Source organism: Triturus cristatus, chromosome 5_2 (assembly GCF_964204655.1).
Source record: "Triturus cristatus chromosome 5_2, aTriCri1.1, whole genome shotgun sequence".
NCBI lineage: Eukaryota > Metazoa > Chordata > Amphibia > Caudata > Salamandridae > Triturus > Triturus cristatus.
Genome location: NC_140588.1, coordinates 577,376,045 through 577,396,114, shown reverse-complemented (window position 1 = coordinate 577,396,114; position 20,070 = coordinate 577,376,045). Strand labels below are relative to the sequence as shown.

Genomic DNA, 20,070 nt, shown 5'->3' with positions numbered 1-20,070 from the left:
TGATTGCAGAGTAAAAAGGCTTTTGCAGGAGGATAAAGGTAATTGCTTATGACAAACACACTGTGTGACACCTAACTTTTCCCCACTCGTACTTTATGGGCAATCTATACAGTGGAGTTAGCTTAGTCACAATAAGGAAGTGAGCAAGGCAGGCTCACAAGAGCATCTCCTCCCTGGTGGTCTAGTGGCTAGGATTCGGCGCTTTCACCGCCGCGGCCCGGGTTCGATTCCCGGTCAGGGAAGATCCCTCTAAGACGTAGACGTGCGTAATTTGTCCACGCAGCTCAGCTTTTTTTAATCGAAGGTCCTTAAAAAGGCACCCCGACCTATAGACGAAAGCAGAGGAAAGGGGCTGGGTCCCCTGTGTCCCAGGTTGCTTTGCTCCCATTGCCCTCAGCCACCTTCATGCGCACGCAGTCCCCCACCCAGTCAGGTGCTCTATGTGGGCGTAAAGTGCAGTACCAGCTCATCAGAAAGGTAAATTGCTGGAAAACCCGGCTGCGATGTATACATCTACTTTGGAGCACTCTTCTCCCTTGCACTCTTGAATCGGTCATTCGCAATGTATTCTTCCAGCAAGCTGAATAACGAGGTAGGTGTGAGAAGGTGTACCAGCTGTCTTTGAGCTATCAGCGGCCACTAGGTGTCCCTCTTGTGATTTCCCGGGGATCCCGATTGTACAGGAATTCGTCGGTTCAGTAGCACGGGGGAGGGGATGGCCTGTGCTTGGAAGTGACAAACAGTCTGGTGGAATCATGAGTGTTTTTTCAAGTTCTGATTCATATTCGCTGTAGAATAAAATATGCTTTCAGCCCCCATGAGCTTTGTCACTAGGAGAGCAGTGTAGGAACTTTTGCTGTATAGCTGTGGGTTCCCTGGTGGTCTAGTGGTTAGGATTCGGCGCTCTCACCGCCGCGGCCCGGGTTCGATTCCCGGTCAGGGAACAGTCCTTCTTCTGCCCTTGAATGCTTTTCCTTCCCGCAGGTCAGGGCTTCTCAAAATGAATTTGCTTTTCTGACAAACAGTTTGCCTAGCATCCCGCAATCTGGCTCCTAATTTGATTTTCGCAAGGTTCCCTTTGAGTTGCTTTCCTCGGCGGGAGGAAAATCTCTTGTGCAAGGCTCTTGAAGAAGTGAGATTCTGTATTCCGAGGTGCGCTTCTTTTCGTAGGCTTCTGACCACATGGTGTGCGGCAGGAAGTCATCTTTGACAGGGCCGCAGGCTTTGTCTCCAAATGGCATCCCGGACCCACTGCAACCCACCTTTTTGCTGAAACGGAAGTCTGGTTCAGGGTAAGAAAAAGCTGAGCTGCACGTACCGAAAGCAGCAGAGCCCAGCGGCGGAGAGGGTGTGGCCAGGGCTGTCTGATTTGCATAGTGACCAGTGGCATCTTGGGAATGTACAGGCTTTGGAGCCTAACGGGTGCTGCAGGGGTCTGCCTGGCCGGAGAAATGCCTGTCTGGCGCTCCCCTCAGGACACACGTGTCTTCCGTTCGAGCATGGAGGGTGAGGGACATGGGTCACCCTCATATACAGGGGTGTGGGCATGGGCAGGGTGGGGCGTGGGGTACCCGTCAGGGTATTGCCCGTTTGGAAGCCCGTTCGGAAGGCAAGAGGAGGCGGAGGCGGGAATCTCTGCTCAATTTTTTCCCGAGGCCTGGGGACAAGCCTTTGCACATTTGATCCAGCCGGGCCTGCATCAGCAGATCCTGCTCCGATGGCAAGGGAGAGCCTGCAGGTGTAAATCAAAGAAAGGGGAGAAATCCGCAAGAGGCGGGTTAACAAATTCCAGTGGCAGGCCCATGTTCCCCAGGAAGCAAGTACTTCCTCCTGCTCCCTTCAGTGGGAAAAGACATAGGAGGTGTATTTCTCTAAGCAGGGGCTCTGCGTAGGTGGCACTGCATTGCTTTGGGAAGCATCCATGCTAAGTGCAGAGTAGCAGCAGACCCCACAGCTGAGACGTGAATTGGGACTGTTAAGGAAGGGCACTGGGAGGGTGAGGAGGGCAGAGGAAAATGCTTTAAAAAAGCATCTGCAAGTTCCTACACACCCGCTGAAAACCCATACCAGGGATGGGGCTCGAACCCATGCGGACAACTGTCCATTGGATCTTAAGTCCAACGCCTTAACCACTCGGCCACCCTGGTGAGACCCTAGGCCCTACCTTACTCAGCTCCCTTTTCATGCTGGCTGCTCCAGCGCAGGCTGTCCAGCAAGAGGTGATTGCAGAGTAAAAAGGCTTTTGCAGGAGGATAAAGGTAATTGCTTATGACAAACACACTGTGTGACACCTAACTTTTCCCCACTCGTACTTTATGGGCAATCTATACAGTGGAGTTAGCTTAGTCACAATAAGGAAGTGAGCAAGGCAGGCTCACAAGAGCATCTCCTCCCTGGTGGTCTAGTGGCTAGGATTCGGCGCTTTCACCGCCGCGGCCCGGGTTCGATTCCCGGTCAGGGAAGATCCCTCTAAGACGTGCGTAATTTGTCCACGCAGCTCAGCTTTTTTTAATCGAAGGTCCTTAAAAAGGCACCCCGACCTATAGACGAAAGCAGAGGAAAGGGGCTGGGTCCCCTGTGTCCCAGGTTGCTTTGCTCCCATTGCCCTCAGCCACCTTCATGCACACGCAGTCCCCCACCCAGTCAGGTGCTCTATGTGGGCGTAAAGTGCAGTACCAGCTCATCAGAAAGGTAAATTGCTGGAAAACCCGGCTGCGATGTATACATCTACTTTGGAGCACTCTTCTCCCTTGCACTCTTGAATCGGTCATTCGCAATGTATTCTTCCAGCAAGCTGAATAACGAGGTAGGTGTGAGAAGGTGTACCAGCTGTCTTTGAGCTATCAGCGGCCACTAGGTGTCCCTCTTGTGATTTCCCGGGGATCCCGATTGTACAGGAATTCGTCGGTTCAGTAGCACGGGGGAGGGGATGGCCTGTGCTTGGAAGTGACAAACAGTCTGGTGGAATCATGAGTGTTTTTTCAAGTTCTGATTCATATTCGCTGTAGAATAAAATATGTTTTCAGCCCCCATGAGCTTTGTCACTAGGAGAGCAGTGTAGGAACTTTTGCTGTATGGCTGTGGGTTCCCTGGTGGTCTAGTGGTTAGGATTCGGCGCTCTCACCGCCGCGGCCCGGGTTCGATTCCCGGTCAGGGAACAGTCCTTCTTCTGCCCTTGAATGCTTTTCCTTCCCGCAGGTCAGGGCTTCTCAAAATGAATTTGCTTTTCTGACAAACAGTTTGCCTAGCATCCCGCAATCTGGCTCCTAATTTGATTTTCGCAAGGTTCCCTTTGAGTTGCTTTCCTCGGCGGGAGGACAATCTCTTGTGCAAGGCTCTTGAGGAAGTGAGATTCTGTATTCCGAGGTGCGCTTCTTTTCGTAGGCTTCTGACCACATGGTGTGCGGCAGGAAGTCATCTTTGACAGGGCCGCAGGCTTTGTCTCCAAATGGCATCCCGGACCCACTGCAACCCACCTTTTTGCTGAAACGGAAGTCTGGTTCAGGGTAAGAAAAAGCTGAGCTGCACGTACCGAAAGCAGCAGAGCCCAGCGGCGGAGAGGGTGTGGCCAGGGCTGTCTGATTTGCATAGTGACCAGTGGCATCTTGGGAATGTACAGGCTTTGGAGCCTAACGGGTGCTGCAGGGGTCTGCCTGGCCGGAGAAATGCCTGTCTGGCGCTCCCCTCAGGACACACGTGTCTTCCGTTCGAGCATGGAGGGTGAGGGACATGGGTCACCCTCATATACAGGGGTGTGGGCATGGGCAGGGTGGGGCGTGGGGTACCCGTCAGGGCATTGCCCGTTTGGAAGCCCGTTCGGAAGGCAAGAGGAGGCGGAGGCGGAGGCGGAGGCGGGAATCTCTGCTCAATTTTTTCCCGAGGCCTGGGGACAAGCCTTTGCACATTTGATCCTGCCGGGCCTGCATCAGCAGATCCTGCTCCGATGGCAAGGGAGAGCCTGCAGGTGTAAATCAAAGAAAGGGGAGAAATCCGCAAGAGGCGGGTTAACAAATTCCAGTGGCAGGCCCATGTTCCCCAGGAAGCAAGTACTTCCTCCTGCTCCCTTCAGTGGGAAAAGACATAGGAGGTGTATTTCTCTAAGCAGGGGCTCTGCGTAGGTGGCACTGCATTGCTTTGGCAAACATCCATGCTAAGTGCAGAGTAGCAGCAGACCCCACAGCTGAGACGTGAATTGGGACTGTTAAGGAAGGGCACTGGGAGGGTGAGGAGGGCAGAGGAAAATGCTTTACAAAAGCATCTGCAAGTTCCTACACACCCGCTGAAAACCCATACCAGGGATGGGGCTCGAACCCATGCGGACAACTGTCCATTGGATCTTAAGTCCAACGCCTTAACCACTCAGCCACCCTGGTGAGACCCTAGGCCCTGCCTTACTCAGCTCCCTTTTCATGCTGGCTGCTCCAGCGCAGGCTGTCCAGCAAGAGGTGATTGCAGAGTAAAAAGGCTTTTGCAGGAGGATAAAGGTAATTGCTTATGACAAACACACTGTGTGACACCTAACTTTTCCCCACTCGTACTTTATGGGCAATCTATACAGTGGAGTTAGCTTAGTCACAATAAGGAAGTGAGCAAGGCAGGCTCACAAGAGCATCTCCTCCCTGGTGGTCTAGTGGCTAGGATTCGGCGCTTTCACCGCCGCGGCCCGGGTTCGATTCCCGGTCAGGGAAGATCCCTCTAAGACGTAGACGTGCATAATTTGTCCACGCAGCTCAGCTTTTTTTAATCGAAGGTCCTTAAAAAGGCACCCCGACCTATAGACGAAAGCAGAGGAAAGGGGCTGGGTCCCCTGTGTCCCAGGTTGCTTTGCTCCCATTGCCCTCAGCCACCTTCATGCACACGCAGTCCCCCACCCAGTCAGGTGCTCTATGTGGGCGTAAAGTGCAGTACCAGCTCATCAGAAAGGTAAATTGCTGGAAAACCCGGCTGCGATGTATACATCTACTTTGGAGCACTCTTCTCCCTTGCACTCTTGAATCGGTCATTCGCAATGTATTCTTCCAGCAAGCTGAATAACGAGGTAGGTGTGAGAAGGTGTACCAGCTGTCTTTGAGCTATCAGCGGCCACTAGGTGTCCCTCTTGTGATTTCCCGGGGATCCCGATTGTACAGGAATTCGTCGGTTCAGTGGCACGGGGGAGGGGATGGCCTGTGCTTGGAAGTGACAAACAGTCTGGTGGAATCATGAGTGTTTTTTCAAGTTCTGATTCATATTCGCTGTAGAATAAAATATGCTTTCAGCCCCCATGAGCTTTGTCACTAGGAGAGCAGTGTAGGAACTTTTGCTGTATGGCTGTGGGTTCCCTGGTGGTCTAGTGGTTAGGATTCGGCGCTCTCACCGCCGCGGCCCGGGTTCGATTCCCGGTCAGGAAACAGTCCTTCTTCTGCCCTTGAATGCTTTTCCTTCCCGCAGGTCAGGGCTTCTCAAAATGAATTTGCTTTTCTGACAAACAGTTTGCCTAGCATCCCGCAATCTGGCTCCTAATTTGATTTTCGCAAGGTTCCCTTTGAGTTGCTTTCCTCGGCGGGAGGAAAATCTCTTGTGCAAGGCTCTTGAGGAAGTGAGATTCTGTATTCCGAGGTGCGCTTCTTTTCGTAGGCTTCTGACCACATGGTGTGCGGCAGGAAGTCATCTTTGACAGGGCCGCAGGCTTTGTCTCCAAATGGCATCCCGGACCCACTGCAACCCACCTTTTTGCTGAAACGGAAGTCTGGTTCAGGGTAAGAAAAAGCTGAGCTGCACGTACCGAAAGCAGCAGAGCCCAGCGGCGGAGAGGGTGTGGCCAGGGCTGTCTGATTTGCATAGTGACCAGTGGCATCTTGGGAATGTACAGGCTTTGGAGCCTAACGTGTGCTGCAGGGGTCTGCCTGGCCGGAGAAATGTCTGTCTGGCGCTCCCCTCAGGACACACGTGTCTTCCGTTCGAGCATGGAGGGTGAGGGACATGGGTCACCCTCATATACAGGGGTGTGGGCATGGGCAGGATGGGGCGTGGGGGACCCGTCAGGGCATTGCCCGTTTGGAAGCCCGTTCGGAAGGCAAGAGGAGGCGGAGGCGGAGGCGGGAATCTCTGCTCAATTTTTTCCCGAGGCCTGGGGACAAGCCTTTGCACATTTGATCCTGCCGGGCCTGCATCAGCAGATCCTGCTCCGATGGCAAGGGAGAGCCTGCAGGTGTAAATCAAAGAAAGGGGAGAAATCCGCAAGAGGCGGGTTAACAAATTCCAGTGGCAGGCCCATGTTCCCCAGGAAGCAAGTACTTCCTCCTGCTCCCTTCAGTGGGAAAAGACATAGGAGGTGTATTTCTCTAAGCAGGGGCTCTGCGTAGGTGGCACTGCATTGCTTTGGGAAGCATCCATGCTAAGTGCAGAGTAGCAGCAGACCCCACAGCTGAGACGTGAATTGGGACTGTTAAGGAAGGGCACTGGGAGGGTGAGGAGGGCAGAGGAAAATGCTTTAAAAAAGCATCTGCAAGTTCCTACACACCCGCTGAAAACCCATACCAGGGATGGGGCTCGAACCCATGCGGACAACTGTCCATTGGATCTTAAGTCCAACGCCTTAACCACTCGGCCACCCTGGTGAGACCCTAGGCCCTGCCTTACTCAGCTCCCTTTTCATGCTGGCTGCTCCAGCGCAGGCTGTCCAGCAAGAGGTGATTGCAGAGTAAAAAGGCTTTTGCAGGAGGATAAAGGTAATTGCTTATGACAAACACACTGTGTGACACCTAACTTTTCCCCACTCGTACTTTATGGGCAATCTATACAGTGGAGTTAGCTTAGTCACAATAAGGAAGTGAGCAAGGCAGGCTCACAAGAGCATCTCCTCCCTGGTGGTCTAGTGGCTAGGATTCGGCGCTTTCACCGCCGCGGCCCGGGTTCGATTCCCGGTCAGGGAAGATCCCTCTAAGACGTAGACGTGCGTAATTTGTCCACGCAGCTCAGCTTTTTTTAATCGAAGGTCCTTAAAAAGGCACCCCGACCTATAGACGAAAGCAGAGGAAAGGGGCTGGGTCCCCTGTGTCCCAGGTTGCTTTGCTCCCATTGCCCTCAGCCACCTTCATGCGCACGCAGTCCCCCACCCAGTCAGGTGCTCTATGTGGGCGTAAAGTGCAGTACCAGCTCATCAGAAAGGTAAATTGCTGGAAAACCCGGCTGCGATGTATACATCTACTTTGGAGCACTCTTCTCCCTTGCACTCTTGAATCGGTCATTCGCAATGTATTCTTCCAGCAAGCTGAATAACGAGGTAGGTGTGAGAAGGTGTACCAGCTGTCTTTGAGCTATCAGCGGCCACTAGGTGTCCCTCTTGTGATTTCCCGGGGATCCCGATTGTACAGGAATTCGTCGGTTCAGTAGCACGGGGGAGGGGATGGCCTGTGCTTGGAAGTGACAAACAGTCTGGTGGAATCATGAGTGTTTTTTCAAGTTCTGATTCATATTCGCTGTAGAATAAAATATGCTTTCAGCCCCCATGAGCTTTGTCACTAGGAGAGCAGTGTAGGAACTTTTGCTGTATAGCTGTGGGTTCCCTGGTGGTCTAGTGGTTAGGATTCGGCGCTCTCACCGCTGCGGCCCGGGTTCGATTCCCGGTCAGGGAACAGTCCTTCTTCTGCCCTTGAATGCTTTTCCTTCCCGCAGGTCAGGGCTTCTCAAAATGAATTTGCTTTTCTGACAAACAGTTTGCCTAGCATCCCGCAATCTGGCTCCTAATTTGATTTTCGCAAGGTTCCCTTTGAGTTGCTTTCCTCGGCGGGAGGAAAATCTCTTGTGCAAGGCTCTTGAAGAAGTGAGATTCTGTATTCCGAGGTGCGCTTCTTTTCGTAGGCTTCTGACCACATGGTGTGCGGCAGGAAGTCATCTTTGACAGGGCCGCAGGCTTTGTCTCCAAATGGCATCCCGGACCCACTGCAACCCACCTTTTTGCTGAAACGGAAGTCTGGTTCAGGGTAAGAAAAAGCTGAGCTGCACGTACCGAAAGCAGCAGAGCCCAGCGGCGGAGAGGGTGTGGCCAGGGCTGTCTGATTTGCATAGTGACCAGTGGCATCTTGGGAATGTACAGGCTTTGGAGCCTAACGGGTGCTGCAGGGGTCTGCCTGGCCGGAGAAATGCCTGTCTGGCGCTCCCCTCAGGACACACGTGTCTTCCGTTCGAGCATGGAGGGTGAGGGACATGGGTCACCCTCATATACAGGGGTGTGGGCATGGGCAGGGTGGGGCGTGGGGTACCCGTCAGGGTATTGCCCGTTTGGAAGCCCGTTCGGAAGGCAAGAGGAGGCGGAGGCGGAGGCGGGAATCTCTGCTCAATTTTTTCCCGAGGCCTGGGGACAAGCCTTTGCACATTTGATCCAGCCGGGCCTGCATCAGCAGATCCTGCTCCGATGGCAAGGGAGAGCCTGCAGGTGTAAATCAAAGAAAGGGGAGAAATCCGCAAGAGGCGGGTTAACAAATTCCAGTGGCAGGCCCATGTTCCCCAGGAAGCAAGTACTTCCTCCTGCTCCCTTCAGTGGGAAAAGACATAGGAGGTGTATTTCTCTAAGCAGGGGCTCTGCGTAGGTGGCACTGCATTGCTTTGGGAAGCATCCATGCTAAGTGCAGAGTAGCAGCAGACCCCACAGCTGAGACGTGAATTGGGACTGTTAAGGAAGGGCACTGGGAGGGTGAGGAGGGCAGAGGAAAATGCTTTAAAAAAGCATCTGCAAGTTCCTACACACCCGCTGAAAACCCATACCAGGGAGGGGGCTCGAACCCATGCGGACAACTGTCCATTGGATCTTAAGTCCAACGCCTTAACCACTCGGCCACCCTGGTGAGACCCTAGGCCCTACCTTACTCAGCTCCCTTTTCATGCTGGCTGCTCCAGCGCAGGCTGTCCAGCAAGAGGTGATTGCAGAGTAAAAAGGCTTTTGCAGGAGGATAAAGGTAATTGCTTATGACAAACACACTGTGTGACACCTAACTTTTCCCCACTCGTACTTTATGGGCAATCTATACAGTGGAGTTAGCTTAGTCACAATAAGGAAGTGAGCAAGGCAGGCTCACAAGAGCATCTCCTCCCTGGTGGTCTAGTGGCTAGGATTCGGCGCTTTCACCGCCGCGGCCCGGGTTCGATTCCCGGTCAGGGAAGATCCCTCTAAGACGTAGACGTGCGTAATTTGTCCACGCAGCTCAGCTTTTTTTAATCGAAGGTCCTTAAAAAGGCACCCCGACCTATAGACGAAAGCAGAGGAAAGGGGCTGGGTCCCCTGTGTCCCAGGTTGCTTTGCTCCCATTGCCCTCAGCCACCTTCATGCACACGCAGTCCCCCACCCAGTCAGGTGCTCTATGTGGGCGTAAAGTGCAGTACCAGCTCATCAGAAAGGTAAATTGCTGGAAAACCCGGCTGCGATGTATACATCTACTTTGGAGCACTCTTCTCCCTTGCACTCTTGAATCGGTCATTCGCAATGTATTCTTCCAGCAAGCTGAATAACGAGGTAGGTGTGAGAAGGTGTACCAGCTGTCTTTGAGCTATCAGCGGCCACTAGGTGTCCCTCTTGTGATTTCCCGGGGATCCCGATTGTACAGGAATTCGTCGGTTCAGTAGCACGGGGGAGGGGATGGCCTGTGCTTGGAAGTGACAAACAGTCTGGTGGAATCATGAGTGTTTTTTCAAGTTCTGATTCATATTCGCTGTAGAATAAAATATGTTTTCAGCCCCCATGAGCTTTGTCACTAGGAGAGCAGTGTAGGAACTTTTGCTGTATGGCTGTGGGTTCCCTGGTGGTCTAGTGGTTAGGATTCGGCGCTCTCACCGCCGCGGCCCGGGTTCGATTCCCGGTCAGGGAACAGTCCTTCTTCTGCCCTTGAATGCTTTTCCTTCCCGCAGGTCAGGGCTTCTCAAAATGAATTTGCTTTTCTGACAAACAGTTTGCCTAGCATCCCGCAATCTGGCTCCTAATTTGATTTTCGCAAGGTTCCCTTTGAGTTGTTTTCCTCGGCGGGAGGAAAATCTCTTGTGCAAGGCTCTTGAGGAAGTGAGATTCTGTATTCCGAGGTGCGCTTCTTTTCGTAGGCTTCTGACCACATGGTGTGCGGCAGGAAGTCATCTTTGACAGGGCCGCAGGCTTTGTCTCCAAATGGCATCCCGGACCCACTGCAACCCACCTTTTTGCTGAAACGGAAGTCTGGTTCAGGGTAAGAAAAAGCTGAGCTGCACGTACCGAAAGCAGCAGAGCCCAGCGGCGGAGAGGGTGTGGCCAGGGCTGTCTGATTTGCATAGTGACCAGTGGCATCTTGGGAATGTACAGGCTTTGGAGCCTAACGGGTGCTGCAGGGGTCTGCCTGGCCGGAGAAATGCCTGTCTGGCGCTCCCCTCAGGACACACGTGTCTTCCGTTCGAGCATGGAGGGTGAGGGACATGGGTCACCCTCATATACAGGGGTGTGGGCATGGGCAGGATGGGGCGTGGGGGACCCGTCAGGGCATTGCCCGTTTGGAAGCCCGTTCGGAAGGCAAGAGGAGGCGGAGGCGGAGGCGGGAATCTCTGCTCAATTTTTTCCCGAGGCCTGGGGACAAGCCTTTGCACATTTGATCCAGCCGGGCCTGCATCAGCAGATCCTGCTCCGATGGCAATGGAGAGCCTGCAGGTGTAAATCAAAGAAAGGGGAGAAATCCGCAAGAGGCGGGTTAACAAATTCCAGTGGCAGGCCCATGTTCCCCAGGAAGCAAGTACTTCCTCCTGCTCCCTTCAGTGGGAAAAGACATAGGAGGTGTATTTCTCTAAGCAGGGGCTCTGCGTAGGTGGCACTGCATTGCTTTGGGAAGCATCCATGCTAAGTGCAGAGTAGCAGCAGACCCCACAGCTGAGACGTGAATTGGGACTGTTAAGGAAGGGCACTGGGAGGGTGAGGAGGGCAGAGGAAAATGCTTTAAAAAAGCATCTGCAAGTTCCTACACACCCGCTGAAAACCCATACCAGGGATGGGGCTCGAACCCATGCGGACAACTGTCCATTGGATCTTAAGTCCAACGCCTTAACCACTCGGCCACCCTGGTGAGACCCTAGGCCCTGCCTTACTCAGCTCCCTTTTCATGCTGGCTGCTCCAGCGCAGGCTGTCCAGCAAGAGGTGATTGCAGAGTAAAAAGGCTTTTGCAGGAGGATAAAGGTAATTGCTTATGACAAACACACTGTGTGACACCTAACTTTTCCCCACTCGTACTTTATGGGCAATCTATACAGTGGAGTTAGCTTAGTCACAATAAGGAAGTGAGCAAGGCAGGCTCACAAGAGCATCTCCTCCCTGGTGGTCTAGTGGCTAGGATTCGGCGCTTTCACCGCCGCGGCCCGGGTTCGATTCCCGGTCAGGGAAGATCCCTCTAAGACGTAGACGTGCGTAATTTGTCCACGCAGCTCAGCTTTTTTTAATCGAAGGTCCTTAAAAAGGCACCCCGACCTATAGACGAAAGCAGAGGAAAGGGGCTGGGTCCCCTGTGTCCCAGGTTGCTTTGCTCCCATTGCCCTCAGCCACCTTCATGCGCACGCAGTCCCCCACCCAGTCAGGTGCTCTATGTGGGCGTAAAGTGCAGTACCAGCTCATCAGAAAGGTAAATTGCTGGAAAACCCGGCTGCGATGTATACATCTACTTTGGAGCACTCTTCTCCCTTGCACTCTTGAATCGGTCATTCGCAATGTATTCTTCCAGCAAGCTGAATAACGAGGTAGGTGTGAGAAGGTGTACCAGCTGTCTTTGAGCTATCAGCGGCCACTAGGTGTCCCTCTTGTGATTTCCCGGGGATCCCGATTGTACAGGAATTCGTCGGTTCAGTAGCACGGGGGAGGGGATGGCCTGTGCTTGGAAGTGACAAACAGTCTGGTGGAATCATGAGTGTTTTTTCAAGTTCTGATTCATATTCGCTGTAGAATAAAATATGCTTTCAGCCCCCATGAGCTTTGTCACTAGGAGAGCAGTGTAGGAACTTTTGCTGTGTAGCTGTGGGTTCCCTGGTGGTCTAGTGGTTAGGATTCGGCGCTCTCACCGCCGCGGCCCGGGTTCGATTCCCGGTCAGGGAACAGTCCTTCTTCTGCCCTTGAATGCTTTTCCTTCCCGCAGGTCAGGGCTTCTCAAAATGAATTTGCTTTTCTGACAAACAGTTTGCCTAGCATCCCGCAATCTGGCTCCTAATTTGATTTTCGCAAGGTTCCCTTTGAGTTGCTTTCCTCGGCGGGAGGAAAATCTCTTGTGCAAGGCTCTTGAAGAAGTGAGATTCTGTATTCCGAGGTGCGCTTCTTTTCGTAGGCTTCTGACCACATGGTGTGCGGCAGGAAGTCATCTTTGACAGGGCCGCAGGCTTTGTCTCCAAATGGCATCCCGGACCCACTGCAACCCACCTTTTTGCTGAAACGGAAGTCTGGTTCAGGGTAAGAAAAAGCTGAGCTGCACGTACCGAAAGCAGCAGAGCCCAGCGGCGGAGAGGGTGTGGCCAGGGCTGTCTGATTTGCATAGTGACCAGTGGCATCTTGGGAATGTACAGGCTTTGGAGCCTAACGGGTGCTGCAGGGGTCTGCCTGGCCGGAGAAATGCCTGTCTGGCGCTCCCCTCAGGACACACGTGTCTTCCGTTCGAGCATGGAGGGTGAGGGACATGGGTCACCCTCATATACAGGGGTGTGGGCATGGGCAGGGTGGGGCGTGGGGTACCCGTCAGGGTATTGCCCGTTTGGAAGCCCGTTCGGAAGGCAAGAGGAGGCGGAGGCGGAGGCGGGAATCTCTGCTCAATTTTTTCCCGAGGCCTGGGGACAAGCCTTTGCACATTTGATCCAGCCGGGCCTGCATCAGCAGATCCTGCTCCGATGGCAAGGGAGAGCCTGCAGGTGTAAATCAAAGAAAGGGGAGAAATCCGCAAGAGGCGGGTTAACAAATTCCAGTGGCAGGCCCATGTTCCCCAGGAAGCAAGTACTTCCTCCTGCTCCCTTCAGTGGGAAAAGACATAGGAGGTGTATTTCTCTAAGCAGGGGCTCTGCGTAGGTGGCACTGCATTGCTTTGGCAAACATCCATGCTAAGTGCAGAGTAGCAGCAGACCCCACAGCTGAGACGTGAATTGGGACTGTTAAGGAAGGGCACTGGGAGGGTGAGGAGGGCAGAGGAAAATGCTTTACAAAAGCATCTGCAAGTTCCTACACACCCGCTGAAAACCCATACCAGGGATGGGGCTCGAACCCATGCGGACAACTGTCCATTGGATCTTAAGTCCAACGCCTTAACCACTCGGCCACCCTGGTGAGACCCTAGGCCCTACCTTACTCAGCTCCCTTTTCATGCTGGCTGCTCCAGCGCAGGCTGTCCAGCAAGAGGTGATTGCAGAGTAAAAAGGCTTTTGCAGGAGGATAAAGGTAATTGCTTATGACAAACACACTGTGTGACACCTAACTTTTCCCCACTCGTACTTTATGGGCAATCTATACAGTGGAGTTAGCTTAGTCACAATAAGGAAGTGAGCAAGGCAGGCTCACAAGAGCATCTCCTCCCTGGTGGTCTAGTGGCTAGGATTCGGCGCTTTCACCGCCGCGGCCCGGGTTCGATTCCCGGTCAGGGAAGATCCCTCTAAGACGTAGACGTGCGTAATTTGTCAACGCAGCTCAGCTTTTTTTAATCGAAGGTCCTTAAAAAGGCACCCCGACCTATAGACGAAAGCAGAGGAAAGGGGCTGGGTCCCCTGTGTCCCAGGTTGCTTTGCTCCCATTGCCCTCAGCCACCTTCATGCACACGCAGTCCCCCACCCAGTCAGGTGCTCTATGTGGGCGTAAAGTGCAGTACCAGCTCATCAGAAAGGTAAATTGCTGGAAAACCCGGCTGCGATGTATACATCTACTTTGGAGCACTCTTCTCCCTTGCACTCTTGAATCGGTCATTCGCAATGTATTCTTCCAGCAAGCTGAATAACGAGGTAGGTGTGAGAAGGTGTACCAGCTGTCTTTGAGCTATCAGCGGCCACTAGGTGTCCCTCTTGTGATTTCCCGGGGATCCCGATTGTACAGGAATTCGTCGGTTCAGTAGCACGGGGGAGGGGATGGCCTGTGCTTGGAAGTGACAAACAGTCTGGTGGAATCATGAGTGTTTTTTCAAGTTCTGATTCATATTCGCTGTAGAATAAAATATGTTTTCAGCCCCCATGAGCTTTGTCACTAGGAGAGCAGTGTAGGAACTTTTGCTGTATGGCTGTGGGTTCCCTGGTGGTCTAGTGGTTAGGATTCGGCGCTCTCACCGCCGCGGCCCGGGTTCGATTCCCGGTCAGGGAACAGTCCTTCTTCTGCCCTTGAATGCTTTTCCTTCCCGCAGGTCAGGGCTTCTCAAAATGAATTTGCTTTTCTGACAAACAGTTTGCCTAGCATCCCGCAATCTGGCTCCTAATTTGATTTTCGCAAGGTTCCCTTTGAGTTGCTTTCCTCGGCGGGAGGACAATCTCTTGTGCAAGGCTCTTGAGGAAGTGAGATTCTGTATTCCGAGGTGCGCTTCTTTTCGTAGGCTTCTGACCACATGTGTGCGGCAGGAAGTCATCTTTGACAGGGCCGCAGGCTTTGTCTCCAAATGGCATCCCGGACCCACTGCAACCCACCTTTTTGCTGAAACGGAAGTCTGGTTCAGGGTAAGAAAAAGCTGAGCTGCACGTACCGAAAGCAGCAGAGCCCAGCGGCGGAGAGGGTGTGGCCAGGGCTGTCTGATTTGCATAGTGACCAGTGGCATCTTGGGAATGTACAGGCTTTGGAGCCTAACGGGTGCTGCAGGGGTCTGCCTGGCCGGAGAAATGCCTGTCTGGCGCTCCCCTCAGGACACACGTGTCTTCCGTTCGAGCATGGAGGGTGAGGGACATGGGTCACCCTCATATACAGGGGTGTGGGCATGGGCAGGGTGGGGCGTGGGGTACCCGTCAGGGCATTGCCCGTTTGGAAGCCCGTTCGGAAGGCAAGAGGAGGCGGAGGCGGAGGCGGGAATCTCTGCTCAATTTTTTCCCGAGGCCTGGGGACAAGCCTTTGCACATTTGATCCAGCCGGGCCTGCATCAGCAGATCCTGCTCCGATGGCAAGGGAGAGCCTGCAGGTGTAAATCAAAGAAAGGGGAGAAATCCGCAAGAGGCGGGTTAACAAATTCCAGTGGCAGGCCCATGTTCCCCAGGAAGCAAGTACTTCCTCCTGCTCCCTTCAGTGGGAAAAGACATAGGAGGTGTATTTCTCTAAGCAGGGGCTCTGCGTAGGTGGCACTGCATTGCTTTGGGAAGCATCCATGCTAAGTGCAGAGTAGCAGCAGACCCCACAGCTGAGACGTGAATTGGGACTGTTAAGGAAGGGCACTGGGAGGGTGAGGAGGGCAGAGGAAAATGCTTTAAAAAAGCATCTGCAAGTTCCTACACACCCGCTGAAAACCCATACCAGGGATGGGGCTCGAACCCATTCGGACAACTGTCCATTGGATCTTAAGTCCAACGCCTTAACCACTCGGCCACCCTGGTGAGACCCTAGGCCCTGCCTTACTCAGCTCCCTTTTCATGCTGGCTGCTCCAGCGCAGGCTGTCCAGCAAGAGGTGATTGCAGAGTAAAAAGGCTTTTGCAGGAGGATAAAGGTAATTGCTTATGACAAACACACTGTGTGACACCTAACTTTTCCCCACTCGTACTTTATGGGCAATCTATACAGTGGAGTTAGCTTAGTCACAATAAGGAAGTGAGCAAGGCAGGCTCACAAGAGCATCTCCTCCCTGGTGGTCTAGTGGCTAGGATTCGGCGCTTTCACCGCCGCGGCCCGGGTTCAATTCCCGGTCAGGGAAGATCCCTCTAAGACGTAGACGTGTGTAATTTGTCCACGCAGCTCAGCTTTTTTTAATCGAAGGTCCTTAAAAAGGCACCCCGACCTATAGACGAAAGCAGAGGAAAGGGGCTGGGTCCCCTGTGTCCCAGGTTGCTTTGCTCCCATTGCCCTCAGCCACCTTCATGCGCACGCAGTCCCCCACCCAGTCAGGTGCTCTATGTGGGCGTAAAGTGCAGTACCAGCTCATCAGAAAGGTAAATTGCTGGAAAACCCGGCTGCGATGTATACATCTACTTTGGAGCACTCTTCTCCCTTGCACTCTTGAATCGGTCATTCGCAATGTATTCTTCCAGCAAGCTGAATAACGAGGTAGGTGTGAGAAGGTGTACCAGCTGTCTTTGAGCTATCAGCGGCCACTAGGTGTCCCTCTTGTGATTTCCCGGGGATCCCGATTGTACAGGAATTCGTCGGTTCAGTAGCACGGGGGAGGGGATGGCCTGTGCTTGGAAGTGACAAACAGTCTGGTGGAATCATGAGTGTTTTTTCAAGTTCTGATTCATATTCGCTGTAGAATAAAATATGCTTTCAGCCCCCATGAGCTTTGTCACTAGGAGAGCAGTGTAGGAACTTTTGCTGTATGGCTGTGGGTTCCCTGGTGGTCTAGTGGTTAGGATTCGGCGCTCTCACCGCCGCGGCCCGGGTTCGATTCCCGGTCAGGGAACAGTCCTTCTTCTGCCCTTGAATGCTTTTCCTTCCCGCAGGTCAGGGCTTCTCAAAATGAATTTGCTTTTCTGACAAACAGTTTGCCTAGCATCCTGCAATCTGGCTCCTAATTTGATTTTCGCAAGGTTCCCTTTGAGTTGTTTTCCTCGGCGGGAGGAAAATCTCTTGTGCAAGGCTCTTGAGGAAGTGAGATTCTGTATTCCGAGGTGCGCTTCTTTTCGTAGGCTTCTGACCACATGGTGTGCGGCAGGAAGTCATCTTTGACAGGGCCGCAGGCTTTGTCTCCAAATGGCATCCCGGACCCACTGCAACCCACCTTTTTGCTGAAACGGAAGTCTGGTTCAGGGTAAGAAAAAGCTGAGCTGCACGTACCGAAAGCAGCAGAGCCCAGCGGCGGAGAGGGTGTGGCCAGGGCTGTCTGATTTGCATAGTGACCAGTGGCATCTTGGGAATGTACAGGCTTTGGAGCCTAACGGGTGCTGCAGGGGTCTGCCTGGCCGGAGAAATGCCTGTCTGGCGCTCCCCTCAGGACACACGTGTCTTCCGTTCGAGCATGGAGGGTGAGGGACATGGGTCACCCTCATATACAGGGGTGTGGGCATGGGCAGGATGGGGCGTGGGGGACCCGTCAGGGCATTGCCCGTTTGGAAGCCCGTTCGGAAGGCAAGAGGAGGCGGAGGCGGAGGCGGGAATCTCTGCTCAATTTTTTCCCGAGGCCTGGGGACAAGCCTTTGCACATTTGATCCAGCCGGGCCTGCATCAGCAGATCCTGCTCCGATGGCAATGGAGAGCCTGCAGGTGTAAATCAAAGAAAGGGGAGAAATCCGCAAGAGGCGGGTTAACAAATTCCAGTGGCAGGCCCATGTTCCCCAGGAAGCAAGTACTTCCTCCTGCTCCCTTCAGTGGGAAAAGACATAGGAGGTGTATTTCTCTAAGCAGGGGCTCTGCGTAGGTGGCACTGCATTGCTTTGGGAAGCATCCATGCTAAGTGCAGAGTAGCAGCAGACCCCACAGCTGAGACGTGAATTGGGACTGTTAAGGAAGGGCACTGGGAGGGTGAGGAGGGCAGAGGAAAATGCTTTAAAAAAGCATCTGCAAGTTCCTACACACCCGCTGAAAACCCATACCAGGGATGGGGCTCGAACCCATGCGGACAACTGTCCATTGGATCTTAAGTCCAACGCCTTAACCACTCGGCCACCCTGGTGAGACCCTAGGCCTTACCTTACTCAGCTCCCTTTTCATGCTGGCTGCTCCAGCGCAGGCTGTCCAGCAAGAGGTGATTGCAGAGTAAAAAGGCTTTTGCAGGAGGATAAAGGTAATTGCTTATGACAAACACACTGTGTGACACCTAACTTTTCCCCACTCGTACTTTATGGGCAATCTATACAGTGGAGTTAGCTTAGTCACAATAAGGAAGTGAGCAAGGCAGGCTCACAAGAGCATCTCCTCCCTGGTGGTCTAGTGGCTAGGATTCGGCGCTTTCACTGCCGCGGCCCGGGTTCGATTCCCGGTCAGGGAAGATCCCTCTAAGACGTAGACGTGTGTAATTTGTCCACGCAGCTCAGCTTTTTTTAATCGAAGGTCCTTAAAAAGGCACCCCGACCTATAGACGAAAGCAGAGGAAAGGGGCTGGGTCCCCTGTGTCCCAGGTTGCTTTGCTCCCATTGCCCTCAGCCACCTTCATGCGCACGCAGTCCCCCACCCAGTCAGGTGCTCTATGTGGGCGTAAAGTGCAGTACCAGCTCATCAGAAAGGTAAATTGCTGGAAAACCCGGCTGCGATGTATACATCTACTTTGGAGCACTCTTCTCCCTTGCACTCTTGAATCGGTCATTCGCAATGTATTCTTCCAGCAAGCTGAATAACGAGGTAGGTGTGAGAAGGTGTACCAGCTGTCTTTGAGCTATCAGCGGCCACTAGGTGTCCCTCTTGTGATTTCCCGGGGATCCCGATTGTACAGGAATTCGTCGGTTCAGTAGCACGGGGGAGGGGATGGCCTGTGCTTGGAAGTGACAAACAGTCTGGTGGAATCATGAGTGTTTTTTCAAGTTCTGATTCATATTCGCTGTAGAATAAAATATGCTTTCAGCCCCCATGAGCTTTGTCACTAGGAGAGCAGTGTAGGAACTTTTGCTGTATGGCTGTGGGTTCCCTGGTGGTCTAGTGGTTAGGATTCGGCGCTCTCACCGCCGCGGCCCGGGTTCGATTCCCGGTCAGGGAACAGTCCTTCTTCTGCCCTTGAATGCTTTTCCTTCCCGCAGGTCAGGGCTTCTCAAAATGAATTTGCTTTTCTGACAAACAGTTTGCCTAGCATCCCGCAATCTGGCTCCTAATTTGATTTTCGCAAGGTTCCCTTTGAGTTGCTTTCCTCGGCGGGAGGACAATCTCTTGTGCAAGGCTCTTGAGGAAGTGAGATTCTGTATTCCGAGGTGCGCTTCTTTTCGTAGGCTTCTGACCACATGGTGTGCGGCAGGAAGTCATCTTTGACAGGGCCGCAGGCTTTGTCTCCAAATGGCATCCCGGACCCACTGCAACCCACCTTTTTGCTGAAACGGAAGTCTGGTTCAGGGTAAGAAAAAGCTGAGCTGCACGTACCGAAAGCAGCAGAGCCCAGCGGCGGAGAGGGTGTGGCCAGGGCTGTCTGATTTGCATAGTGACCAGTGGCATCTTGGGAATGTACAGGCTTTGGAGCCTAACGGGTGCTGCAGGGGTCTGCCTGGCCGGAGAAATGCCTGTCTGGCGCTCCCCTCAGGACACACGTGTCTTCCGTTCGAGCATGGAGGGTGAGGGACATGGGTCACCCTCATATACAGGGGTGTGGGCATGGGCAGGATGGGGCGTGGGGGACCCGTCAGGGCATTGCCCGTTTGGAAGCCCGTTCGGAAGGCAAGAGGAGGCGGAGGCGGAGGCGGGAATCTCTGCTCAATTTTTTCCCGAGGCCTGGGGACAAGCCTTTGCACATTTGATCCAGCCGGGCCTGCATCAGCAGATCCTGCTCCGATGGCAATGGAGAGCCTGCAGGTGTAAATCAAAGAAAGGGGAGAAATCCGCAAGAGGCGGGTTAACAAATTCCAGTGGCAGGCCCATGTTCCCCAGGAAGCAAGTACTTCCTCCTGCTCCCTTCAGTGGGAAAAGACATAGGAGGTGTATTTCTCTAAGCAGGGGCTCTGCGTAGGTGGCACTGCATTGCTTTGGGAAGCATCCATGCTAAGTGCAGAGTAGCAGCAGACCCCACAGCTGAGACGTGAATTGGGACTGTTAAGGAAGGGCACTGGGAGGGTGAGGAGGGCAGAGGAAAATGCTTTAAAAAAGCATCTGCAAGTTCCTACACACCCGCTGAAAACCCATACCAGGGATGGGGCTCGAACCCATGCGGACAACTGTCCATTGGATCTTAAGTCCAACGCCTTAACCACTCGGCCACCCTGGTGAGACCCTAGGCCCTACCTTACTCAGCTCCCTTTTCATGCTGGCTGCTCCAGCGCAGGCTGTCCAGCAAGAGGTGATTGCAGAGTAAAAAGGCTTTTGCAGGAGGATAAAGGTAAT

General features: G+C 53.3%; 20 non-coding genes across 20 annotated transcripts; 14 read left to right on the top strand and 6 right to left on the bottom strand.

Annotated features, from left to right (window-relative positions):
* The first annotated feature begins 170 nt into the window (after nt 1-170).
* TRNAE-UUC (transfer RNA glutamic acid (anticodon UUC)) lies at nt 171-242 on the top strand. The gene has a single exon. It is a non-coding gene; the product is annotated as a tRNA-Glu (tRNA).
* A 630-nt stretch (nt 243-872) lies between these two features.
* On the top strand, nt 873-944 carry TRNAE-CUC (transfer RNA glutamic acid (anticodon CUC)). The gene has a single exon. It is a non-coding gene; the product is annotated as a tRNA-Glu (tRNA).
* Nucleotides 945-2,064: 1,120 nt separating this feature from the next.
* On the bottom strand, nt 2,065-2,147 carry TRNAL-UAA (transfer RNA leucine (anticodon UAA)). Its single transcript has one exon. It is a non-coding gene; the product is annotated as a tRNA-Leu (tRNA).
* A 243-nt stretch (nt 2,148-2,390) lies between these two features.
* On the top strand, nt 2,391-2,462 carry TRNAE-UUC (transfer RNA glutamic acid (anticodon UUC)). The gene has a single exon. It is a non-coding gene; the product is annotated as a tRNA-Glu (tRNA).
* Nucleotides 2,463-3,086: 624 nt separating this feature from the next.
* TRNAE-CUC (transfer RNA glutamic acid (anticodon CUC)) lies at nt 3,087-3,158 on the top strand. Its single transcript has one exon. It is a non-coding gene; the product is annotated as a tRNA-Glu (tRNA).
* A 1,458-nt stretch (nt 3,159-4,616) lies between these two features.
* Nucleotides 4,617-4,688, top strand: TRNAE-UUC (transfer RNA glutamic acid (anticodon UUC)). Its single transcript has one exon. It is a non-coding gene; the product is annotated as a tRNA-Glu (tRNA).
* A 1,828-nt stretch (nt 4,689-6,516) lies between these two features.
* TRNAL-UAA (transfer RNA leucine (anticodon UAA)) lies at nt 6,517-6,599 on the bottom strand. The gene has a single exon. It is a non-coding gene; the product is annotated as a tRNA-Leu (tRNA).
* A 243-nt stretch (nt 6,600-6,842) lies between these two features.
* TRNAE-UUC (transfer RNA glutamic acid (anticodon UUC)) lies at nt 6,843-6,914 on the top strand. The gene has a single exon. It is a non-coding gene; the product is annotated as a tRNA-Glu (tRNA).
* Nucleotides 6,915-9,068: 2,154 nt separating this feature from the next.
* TRNAE-UUC (transfer RNA glutamic acid (anticodon UUC)) lies at nt 9,069-9,140 on the top strand. The gene has a single exon. It is a non-coding gene; the product is annotated as a tRNA-Glu (tRNA).
* A 630-nt stretch (nt 9,141-9,770) lies between these two features.
* TRNAE-CUC (transfer RNA glutamic acid (anticodon CUC)) lies at nt 9,771-9,842 on the top strand. The gene has a single exon. It is a non-coding gene; the product is annotated as a tRNA-Glu (tRNA).
* Nucleotides 9,843-10,968: 1,126 nt separating this feature from the next.
* On the bottom strand, nt 10,969-11,051 carry TRNAL-UAA (transfer RNA leucine (anticodon UAA)). The gene has a single exon. It is a non-coding gene; the product is annotated as a tRNA-Leu (tRNA).
* A 243-nt stretch (nt 11,052-11,294) lies between these two features.
* TRNAE-UUC (transfer RNA glutamic acid (anticodon UUC)) lies at nt 11,295-11,366 on the top strand. Its single transcript has one exon. It is a non-coding gene; the product is annotated as a tRNA-Glu (tRNA).
* Nucleotides 11,367-11,996: 630 nt separating this feature from the next.
* On the top strand, nt 11,997-12,068 carry TRNAE-CUC (transfer RNA glutamic acid (anticodon CUC)). Its single transcript has one exon. It is a non-coding gene; the product is annotated as a tRNA-Glu (tRNA).
* A 1,126-nt stretch (nt 12,069-13,194) lies between these two features.
* TRNAL-UAA (transfer RNA leucine (anticodon UAA)) lies at nt 13,195-13,277 on the bottom strand. Its single transcript has one exon. It is a non-coding gene; the product is annotated as a tRNA-Leu (tRNA).
* Nucleotides 13,278-13,520: 243 nt separating this feature from the next.
* Nucleotides 13,521-13,592, top strand: TRNAE-UUC (transfer RNA glutamic acid (anticodon UUC)). Its single transcript has one exon. It is a non-coding gene; the product is annotated as a tRNA-Glu (tRNA).
* A 630-nt stretch (nt 13,593-14,222) lies between these two features.
* TRNAE-CUC (transfer RNA glutamic acid (anticodon CUC)) lies at nt 14,223-14,294 on the top strand. Its single transcript has one exon. It is a non-coding gene; the product is annotated as a tRNA-Glu (tRNA).
* A 2,153-nt stretch (nt 14,295-16,447) lies between these two features.
* On the top strand, nt 16,448-16,519 carry TRNAE-CUC (transfer RNA glutamic acid (anticodon CUC)). The gene has a single exon. It is a non-coding gene; the product is annotated as a tRNA-Glu (tRNA).
* Nucleotides 16,520-17,645: 1,126 nt separating this feature from the next.
* Nucleotides 17,646-17,728, bottom strand: TRNAL-UAA (transfer RNA leucine (anticodon UAA)). Its single transcript has one exon. It is a non-coding gene; the product is annotated as a tRNA-Leu (tRNA).
* A 945-nt stretch (nt 17,729-18,673) lies between these two features.
* Nucleotides 18,674-18,745, top strand: TRNAE-CUC (transfer RNA glutamic acid (anticodon CUC)). Its single transcript has one exon. It is a non-coding gene; the product is annotated as a tRNA-Glu (tRNA).
* A 1,126-nt stretch (nt 18,746-19,871) lies between these two features.
* TRNAL-UAA (transfer RNA leucine (anticodon UAA)) lies at nt 19,872-19,954 on the bottom strand. The gene has a single exon. It is a non-coding gene; the product is annotated as a tRNA-Leu (tRNA).
* Between the last annotated feature and the right edge of the window lie 116 nt (nt 19,955-20,070).